The sequence below is a fragment of the Emys orbicularis genome, chromosome 7, assembly GCF_028017835.1.
Source record: "Emys orbicularis isolate rEmyOrb1 chromosome 7, rEmyOrb1.hap1, whole genome shotgun sequence".
Lineage (NCBI taxonomy): Eukaryota > Metazoa > Chordata > Testudines > Emydidae > Emys > Emys orbicularis.
The window spans coordinates 124,491,532-124,500,884 of NC_088689.1; the positions used below are offsets into that span (position 1 = coordinate 124,491,532).

The window sequence follows — 9,353 nt, forward strand, 5'->3', positions numbered from 1 at the left end:
CCCAACGCTTCCAGCTCCCCATCAGCCTGCCAGTCCTGGAGCTATGAACAATGGAAGCCCTGCAGTTCCCAGCCTCAGGCAGTCTGCCTGGCAAACTGCCCTAGAGCCACAAGCCCTGCAGTCCCCAGCTCCTGGCAGGGTATCCCAGAGCCATGACCTCCGAAGCCCTGGGGTCCCCACTCTGGGGCAGTCTGGCTGAGGGACTAGCCTGGACCAGAGATCCTGGAAGGCTGAGCAGCTGAGGAGCTGGCAGGAAACCTGCCCAGTTTTGGAAGAAGTTTTGCGGAGATGGTTCAATTTCAATCAACATTTGTATTTTGACAAATAAGCAAATTTTGACAAAAACCTGTTTTGTTAGAATTTTTCCAACCGGCTCTCCCAGTAACGAAAGGTGCAACCATCTACCTGGGCACTCCTACCACACAGCAGAGTAGCTATTGTTTTCTTTGTGTTGACACGGGGTTAGCCTCCAAATCTGTACAGAGTACGACGTTGGCGCTTTAGAGCTTAGACCACATCTATGGCAGTTACAGTCTTCCGCTCCAGGTAAGGGACTGCATCTCGGACCACAGTCTCCAAAAATACCTTCAGGACACCCTGAGTCTCTTGGTAAGTCGGGCCTTAGATGCGCGTCACAATGAGCCAAGCGGCGAATAGCTGGCTTCATAATGCTTTGCATAGTATCCCTCAGTACTTTTCTTTGGCACTCAGTGCCCCCTTTTCCAAGCCCTTTGGCTCCCTTGGCATGACCAGACATATAGGCTAGATCAGAGCTTAAATTCTTAGAGTATTTCCCAGGGCGAGTCTCCCACAACCCAACATGCTATAAATGGGGTTGAAAATGTTTACGGGATGTGCCGCTCCAGACAGCTTTGGCTGAATCTAAGCCATGGGCTAGGTTTACAGACAACAGAGTGGCAATCTGAACCAGTGGTGTCCAATTTCAGGTACCCACCAGGCACAAGTAGGTCCTAAACAAGTGAAATGGGGCTTACAAAACACAAAACCCAAGGCAGTTCATAAAGGGCCTGACTCAAAGCCCACTGAAGTCAACAGGAGCCTTTCCATTGTATTTGAACAAGCTTTGGGAGCAGACTTGAAATCAGCTTTGTTTCCTTTGATAAGTCTCTCCTGCTGAAGTCCTCCACCCTCCTTATCAGATGCCAGAAGCATTGGGAGTGGTGGGGGGAGGGGAAGGAAATACAAGATAAAATTCTTCTGTAGAGTTAAACAATTTTATCAAACCATTTCCCGTCAAAGTCATTTCCCCCAAAACAACTAGCTACTCTATTTACTACAAATCATGTGAGAAGGGAAAAGCGAAGAGATTTTTACAATAGTGAGACTATTACTGAAAAACAAAGAATTGCTGGAAGTTTTAAAATTCAAGTACCGCGCGTAGGTTACTTTGCACCTGTTTGAGAAGGTTGCAGCATGCATAGGCTGTGTGCACGTGTTGTGATGCAGCTGTTTATGTTAAGAAAATAGTTTGCATTGTAAACAGCATTGGACTGCATGTAACAAAACTCCACAGTACAGCCCTGCAGATCTGGAAAAGTGCTGAGGTTTTCCTTTTATGAAGATGATGCCCTTGGGACTTGGGAAATCTGTTTTGCTTTTGTCTTTTCAAAACCTTTTGCCCTCAAATTCAGAAGTGAAGTCAAACAAAATGTACCCCTAAGCTTAGCAGGAGGAATACACTGGGGAAAAAAGGACCTACAACAAAACTGAATTTACAACACTTCTCGTTTTGTCAGAGTGTCTTGGAATGCTGTACGATCTGAACTATGCAAACTGCAGTTAGGTACAGCTAACCACAGCAAACAGCATTGTAACCCTATTTTTCAATGGATATTATTCGAAAATTACAAACACTTGCAGGAAGGACATGCCATGTGCAAGTGGCATAGGTGGGGAAAGCCCAGCTCCCGGCACCTCAAACTTATATCAAGGCAAAATAAATATTATTTGTATTACATTAGCCCCTAGAGGCCGGGGCCGGCTCCAGGCACCAGCCGAGCAAGCTGGTGCTTGGGGTGGCAGCTTGTAGGAGGTGGCATTCCGCCCAATCCTAGGGCGGCACGGCCGCTTTTTTGTTTGTTTGTTTGTTTTTGTTGTTGTTGTTGTTGTTCCGCTCCGGCTGCCCTGTAGGGGGCAGCGGCGTGGAGGGCGGGAGCGCCCTGCAGCAAGCCCGGCAGGGCAGCCCGCGTCCTTCCCTCCCAGCCGACCGGAGCGGTGCGGAGCCCTCCCGGCAGGGAGCACGGCGGGAGGGGCCGCGTGGCAGCACCCCACTGAAGCCCTGGCTGCCCCCCTTCTCTCTCTCCCCCCGCTCCCTCCCCCTCCCCCCGCTAGCCAGGGCACATCTGCAGGGCAGGGAGTCCCCCTGCACCCTGGCTCCGCCTTTGCTGTTCTGGCCGTCGCGGTTTTTTTTTTTTTGCTTGGGGCGGCCAGAAAGCCAGAGCCGGCACTGCTAGAGGCCCCCCAGCTAAGAACAGAACTCCATTGTGCAAGCCGCTGTACAAACACAGCGGCTTGCTGAAGTCCCTGATATGAAGACCATGCAATCTAAATAGACAAGACAAAGGGAAGAAGGGGAAACTGAGTCACAGAGCGGAGAATTGGCTTGTTGGAGGTCCCACAACAGGTTAGCGGCAGAGCTACCAAGTCTCCCGAGTCCCAGTCTAATACTCTATCCGTTAGACCACACCGCCTCTCAAATACTCAGCTGATTCAAAAAGCAAAGAATGGTTGGCAATACAGGGCCTGATCCAATGCCCATTAAAGCCAATGGGAGTCTTTCAGTTGGTTAGCTTACCATTCTAAAGGTGATACAACTAAACACTATCCGACGGTTGACACTGGTGAAGAATTGCTTGAAAAACAGACACTCCTAACAGCTAAGCTTCAGCGAATGGCAACAGGTGAAAGGGATTCTGAAGTTAGCTCCGTTCCTTTCCCCATGTGAGACCTAACTACAAGCTGACAGCTGTATACTTTATGGCCGTCTCCCACTGCTTTATTTTCTTCCCCAAAAAAGAATGGTTAAAATTTATGGCTTGAAGTAGTAACTGATTGCTGCTGGCAAGTTAACTGAAGAGATCAATTGTTCCATATGGCAAGAGCCAAAGAACTCAGGGCTCTATTCACAAGGAAAGACTGATCTGCTAAAGGGCAAAGACATGCCATTTTTATTGTGTGGTAGAGAATTTTCACATTGGAATTCAAATTCCTAAAGAAAGTGTGGTATGCAAGAGACTTCACTACAGGGCCCTGACTGACGGCCTGTGTGAGCAGAGAGCGTATGTATGTGGCAAGAGAAATATCCCTGAGCACAACGGTTCTGTGTTCGCATTCTCTTGTCCTCCGGAATGTCAGATATTTTGCACAATCAGAGGAATTATGTGCAAAATGCCTGTAAGGCAATGCTGAGAGTGATCTGAAGTGGGCAGTGACATTTTGTGCAGTCTAGACTATTAGCCATGTAACTTTCATCCATTGCTTTGATAAACTTGACTACGCACATGAGAATTCTGCCATTCCTACTGTCCATGCAGTTGACTGTAGCAGCTTTTACAAGCACACAATACTTGACTCCTAGAGAAAGATGAATGCAGAGAGGGGTTATGGCTGGTTGGAGAAAGGCACCAGAGGTGAAAGCCAAAGGAATATCAGACCCTTAGATTGAGGGTATATCTGGCATTGTTATTTTCATTTATTTGTATTTTTGTAGCCCCAGGAGCCTCAGTCAGAGACCAGGACACCATTGTGGTAGGCATTGCACAAACATAATAAAGATGGACCCTCTGTCCCACAGAGCAACATCTGTCAGAGTTTTGCAATCATTGTTAGCATACCAGTTGATTTTCCATGGCCCTATTAAAAGCACTGACCAGGATGCGTTCCTCCCCCCATCTGCGCCTAGCCCAGAAGCTGAAACTAGAGCTGTTTGAAAATTTTCAGATGAAACGTTTTCCCTGGTGGAAAGGGGGGTTTTTGTCAAAAAAAATCAAACTTTTCTGCAGGAAAGGATCAATTGCAGTGGAATTGTCCATCTGGAAAACAGAAACAAATCATTCGCTTTGGATCAACATTAATCTCTGCACCATGAGTCACTGTGGATCCTCATGGGAGTTGTAGTTTTGGGGCCCTCATGATTTTCCAAAGGGCCTAAGGGAGTTAGGCACCAAATTTTAATCTGTTTGCAGTGGGAGACAGGCATTTAATTTCCTTAAGTGGGTTAAAGCCAGACATGAACTTTATGTTGCAAACAACTAACTCTCAGAGTGGACTTTACTTAGCTTATCTCCCATGTAAAGACTTACCAAATTTTGATCTGGAACCCACAGCTTCTGGATATCTAAAACGTAGTTCTCAAAAACATGTATGCATTTAGAGTGCTAAATTCGGACCTTGGGCTGGGAAGTGAAAAAAAAATAGAAATGACTTTAATCTGTGTAATGCAGAACCAAAGATTAGCTCCAGCAGAACAAGTCCCCATCTGGAAAATGTACTCTGGAAGTTTACTTTCATGTGCAGCATCGATAGCGCTTTGGAAAGCTGACAACACAAATGTATTGCAGCTCAGTGTGACTAATTTTAACAAGCTGCTCACACAGTTACAAAAGGCAGATATGTTGGCATTTCTACTCTCAACCACCTGGTCTGGACAAACATTTTCTACAAACAGCACATATGTCATAGGAGTGGACCCAGAGGTGGAGCAGGAAGGGAGGAATCTAAACCTCAAAAACTTAATGGTGCTTTCAGGCCAGGATTGTAGACGTGGGGGCTCAAAGTGTTCAGAACCATTTAAGATGATCCACAGCACAATGCCGTAAGACCTCATACAGAATCCTCTATGCGTCAGCGTACCCACTTGCAGTTATTCACTTTTCTTACCTGCAGACAATGAACACGAGAGATTCTACCCTTTAAAAGAAGGTTTGTCAGGCTGTTTATATACTTGCTGCTTAAATAGCTCATATGAATATTAAAAATACTAGATACCGACACACTCCTGAATTCAAAGTTACTCTTGCATCTATTTCAACTCTAGAGGAGAAAGGCATAACAAGAACCAATGGCTGGAAGCTGAAGCCAGACAAAAATCAAAAAGGAATTGGACCAATCCATGTGTTGGTGGATGGGGGTTTTAAGACTCTGTAGACAAGCCAGTCTTTGATTAGCTAGGAGGCAAATTTGAGGGGAGAGGAAAACAGGGACCCATGGGGGGAAGAAGGAGAAGGGAAGTGTAGAGGGGTTATTGAGCTGTTCCTCAGAATGTGTGCAGTCAGGATGGGAGCTTAATAAACATAAGAACTTCCTGGACAATGGGTTCTCTAGCTGCTGCTTAAATCTTCGTTCTTTATGTCTGTCCTCACACCACATGGTGTCAGAAGTGAGTGACGCCCTCTCTCTAAAGGAGTGAAGGAAAGACAAGAGACCCCCAGCAGGCTGCCAGAGTGGTGAGTGAGTGGGGAAAGTGGGGAAAAAAATCAGGCAAGAGACCTGTGAAAGCTGCAGCTGGAAGGAGGCAGAGCCCTATCTCCGTGTAGCAGTGCAAAAACCTCTGTTAGAGAAGTTTCATATGATTAACTCAGGCATGGGTCTGGAGATTTGAGTGATTGTGGATGGCTTCTGGTTTAACAGAGAAAGCAGAAGAATACAGGTAAGTGCTTTAATATTTGCCCTGGGTGATGCTGCTGATTACATCCTGTGTGTCCTAACTGATGAGGAAAAGAAAAGTTACACCACCAGTGAAAGAGGCTTTTGATGCCCGTTTCATAGACAGACAGAATATTCTATGTGAAAGGGACAAATTTAAATGGAGGTGCCAGGAACAAGGGGAAACAGTTGAGACTTTTACTGCTGCGATTCATACTCTTGCTGAACTTAGTTCTTTTAATATTTCATATTTGCAAATAAGAGACAGGATAGTTGTTGGCACAAGAACACCAATTTATCAGCACAGCTTCAGTTAGACCCAGATCTCACACTAAGAAAAGTTATAGCAAAAGTGAGAATGCAAGAAATCATAAAGAAACAGCAATGTGACTTATATGTTAGTAGTGTAAGAAACTGTGTCAGACAATTTTGACACAGTAAAGGGGAGAGACACAAACGTGAAAGAAACAAACAGTCAGACCAAACTGACAAAAGAAGAACAGTGCACAACTAGAGAGTGGAAGACCAAAGCATCTTAATAGAAGGGAAACTTGGAAAAGTTGTGGAAGATGTGGACAAGACAGTCCAGCAAAAGAGGCAGAATGTAGGAGATGCCAAAAAATGGGACATTTTGCAATAATATGCAGGTCACCAACAGTAGTGGAAACCATCCAAGAGGAAGTGTTATTATCAGATGATGAGTCCATACTTCTAGGGACTATATCCTCAACAGAACAGACAACACCTTGGTACACAAGCATGAATCTAAACAAGGACTGATAATTCTACTAGGGTTGCCAGGCAATACAAGGACTACAGCTAGTAGAGAAACGAATGATTTAATGACAAAAAACAAACTATATAGGAGATGTAGTCATAAGTCTTCGAGGGCTACAAAAGCTTTCTGGGCTACACAAAATAAGACTCTTTTTGCTCTCACAGCCCCACACCACAACCCTATAACCTTGCTGGGGAAAGTCAAAGAAGAATGAAAGAAAATGGAATACATTGGGGTGGCGGGTATTTCCCACATAGAAGAACCCTCTGACTAGTGTGAAGGGGTGTCTGTACTACAGAAATCCAATGGCAAAATCTGGATGTGTGTGGACCCTACACAATTTAATAAAAGCATGTGCAGAGAAAAAGACATGGTTCCCACAGCTGACCAGACATTAGGTAAACTATCAGAAGCCAAAATCTTTGCAAAGTTAGATGCTAAAGCAGACTTCTGGCAAATGCCCCTTCTAAAGAATCTATGCCATTAACTACATTCTTCATACCATTTGGAAGTTATTGTTTTAATCTTCTTCCATTTGTCATCTCTTCGGCTCCAGCACATTTCCAAAAGAGAAGCTCTCAGAGTGCGTCAGCTATGTCTCATGTCCTTTGCTGTGCAGATGATTGGCATATGGCAGAGATAAAAATTAACATAAGAGATTACATGAAGTTTTGAGAGTCTTCCAACAAGCTGGCCTCACTCAGAATGAGAAATGTGAATTTGGAAAGGAACAGATAAAATTTGTAAACACATAATTAGCAAACAGGGAATTTAGCCAGATTCAGATAAACTGGAGGCATTACTCACCTTACCTGGACACCATGACATTTCTGCTGTAAGAAGTTTCCTGGACATGACAAATCACTTGGGGAAATTCTTACCAAACATAGTTCATGTAACAAAACCATTAAGAGATCTCCTTATCTGCCACAGTATGTGGATCTGGGAGGGGGAGTTTCACACAACACCATGTATTTAATAAAATACAAGAACTACTGACATCTATACCGGTTTGAGGACGATACTAGGTAAACCATCCAACAACGGTAGCAACATATGCCTCTTCTTATGGTTTAAGAGCAGTGCTCACATAAAAGCAGCCATAAGGAGACTACAGACCTATTGCATTCATATCAAGAAGCCTCAAAGAAGCCAAGCTGGGGTATGCGCAAATGGAAAAAGGAAAATGTAGCATTCACTTGGACCTGTGAATGGCTCGGTGCATATCTGCTCAGCTAGATTTTAACACTGAAACAGACCACAAAACCTCAGTGGCATTATTGGGTTCAAAACCACTGGAAGACCTTCCATGTAGGATTCAAGGATTTTGACTACAGTTGATGTGATTTTCTTTCAACACTCAATACATACCAGGGAAAGCTCTGATAGCAGCAGACACTCTCTAGAGTCCCAATTAAGCAGCCACTAACAGAAGAAAAGATTTTAAAAAGATGTCAAAGTCTACATTGACCTTGTTCTGGCAGCAATTTCACCCTCTGCCAGTCATCTTCAGGAAATTAGAGATGAACAGCTAAAGGATGAGACTTACCTGAAATGTACTCAGTTATGCTAGAGTAGGTGGGGTCAAAGGAATCATCTTCCAATAGACCTAATACTGTATTAGCAGGACCAAGATGACCGTCATGTGGCTGATGGCCTGCTTCTGAAAGGACAGCGCATTCTTATCCCCACAGTACTTCAGAATGAGATGCTCTCCAAAATCCATAAGGGACAAGTATAAAAAAAGTTCAAGGCATAAGCACAACAATCCAGGTGGTGGCCTGGACTGAGTAGACAAATTCAGCCCTTAGTGAGGGCTGCCAGGTATGCAACAAGGAAAATAAATCTCCAGGACCATTGCTGTCTACAAAGTTACCTGAAAGACCTGGACAGCAGATAGCAACAGATTTGTTTTTTCTGGAAAGGTCACACACATGATATTGTAGTCGATTACTTCTCCAGATGTATTGACTTGGCTATATTTACACAGACTTCATCGGCACAGGTCATCCAGGAACCAAAGTCAATATTTGCAATACATGGAGTTTCTGAAGTTCTCATATCTGATAATGGGCCTAACTTACTTCTGAAACATTCCTAACATTTGTACAGAACTTTGATTTTGAACAGAGTCCACATTATCTCCAAATTAATGGGGAGGCAAGGCAGACTTTTTAGACTTCTACAAAAATCTGTGGACCCACATAAAGAACTCCTGTCAAATTGGTCAACACCACTTACATCTGGACTATTTCCAGCAGAACATCTGATGAGAAGATGACTAAGGACAACTTCATCTGTGGCACTGACACAGCTTAAACTGAAGTGTCCCAACCTGAAGTTCTTCTAAAACGGGAGGCTGAAATAAAAATTTGGCAGCAACTAAACTTCCATGTTCGGCACAGAACAAAAGCACTATCTGAACTGAGACCAGGGAACTAAGTGTGGATCAAAAGCTCCCCGACTTTCTGAACTGTTCGGAACTTGACAGAAGCACCCAGATCTTAGCTAGCAGAGACTCCAAAAGGACATCTCCAGAGGAATCAGGTTCATCTTCAATATTTCCGAACGTAACAGAGAGAGGATCTGGGACTGGCAGGTACTGTGTCAGGAAGTGAGCCCCTTCCACTGGGAACTCCACATGGAAACTCAACCGACATGAGAACATGGTCTGGAAGATTGATCAGACCCCCTCCCCCCCTCAAGGACAGTGTTTAGAATGCAGACTATTTAAATGAAATTAATAAGGGGACATAGTAGTGTAAATAGTTTTAAGGAATTTTAATTTTATTTTGAATTGCTGTGTGTGTATATACATTGGTTGATCATTTAAGTTTTAAGCTTTTGTTATAAAGAAAGGGAGATGTGGAGCAGTTAAACAGTTCCTGGTTCTCCACAGTTACCAGGCAGG

At 44.2% G+C, this 9,353-nt stretch overlaps 1 pseudogene; it reads right to left on the reverse strand.

Moving 5' to 3' along the window:
* Window positions 1–462: 462 nt before the first annotated feature.
* Window positions 463–757, reverse strand: LOC135880898 (histone H4 type VIII-like; annotated as a pseudogene).
* Window positions 758–9,353: the final 8,596 nt, after the last annotated feature.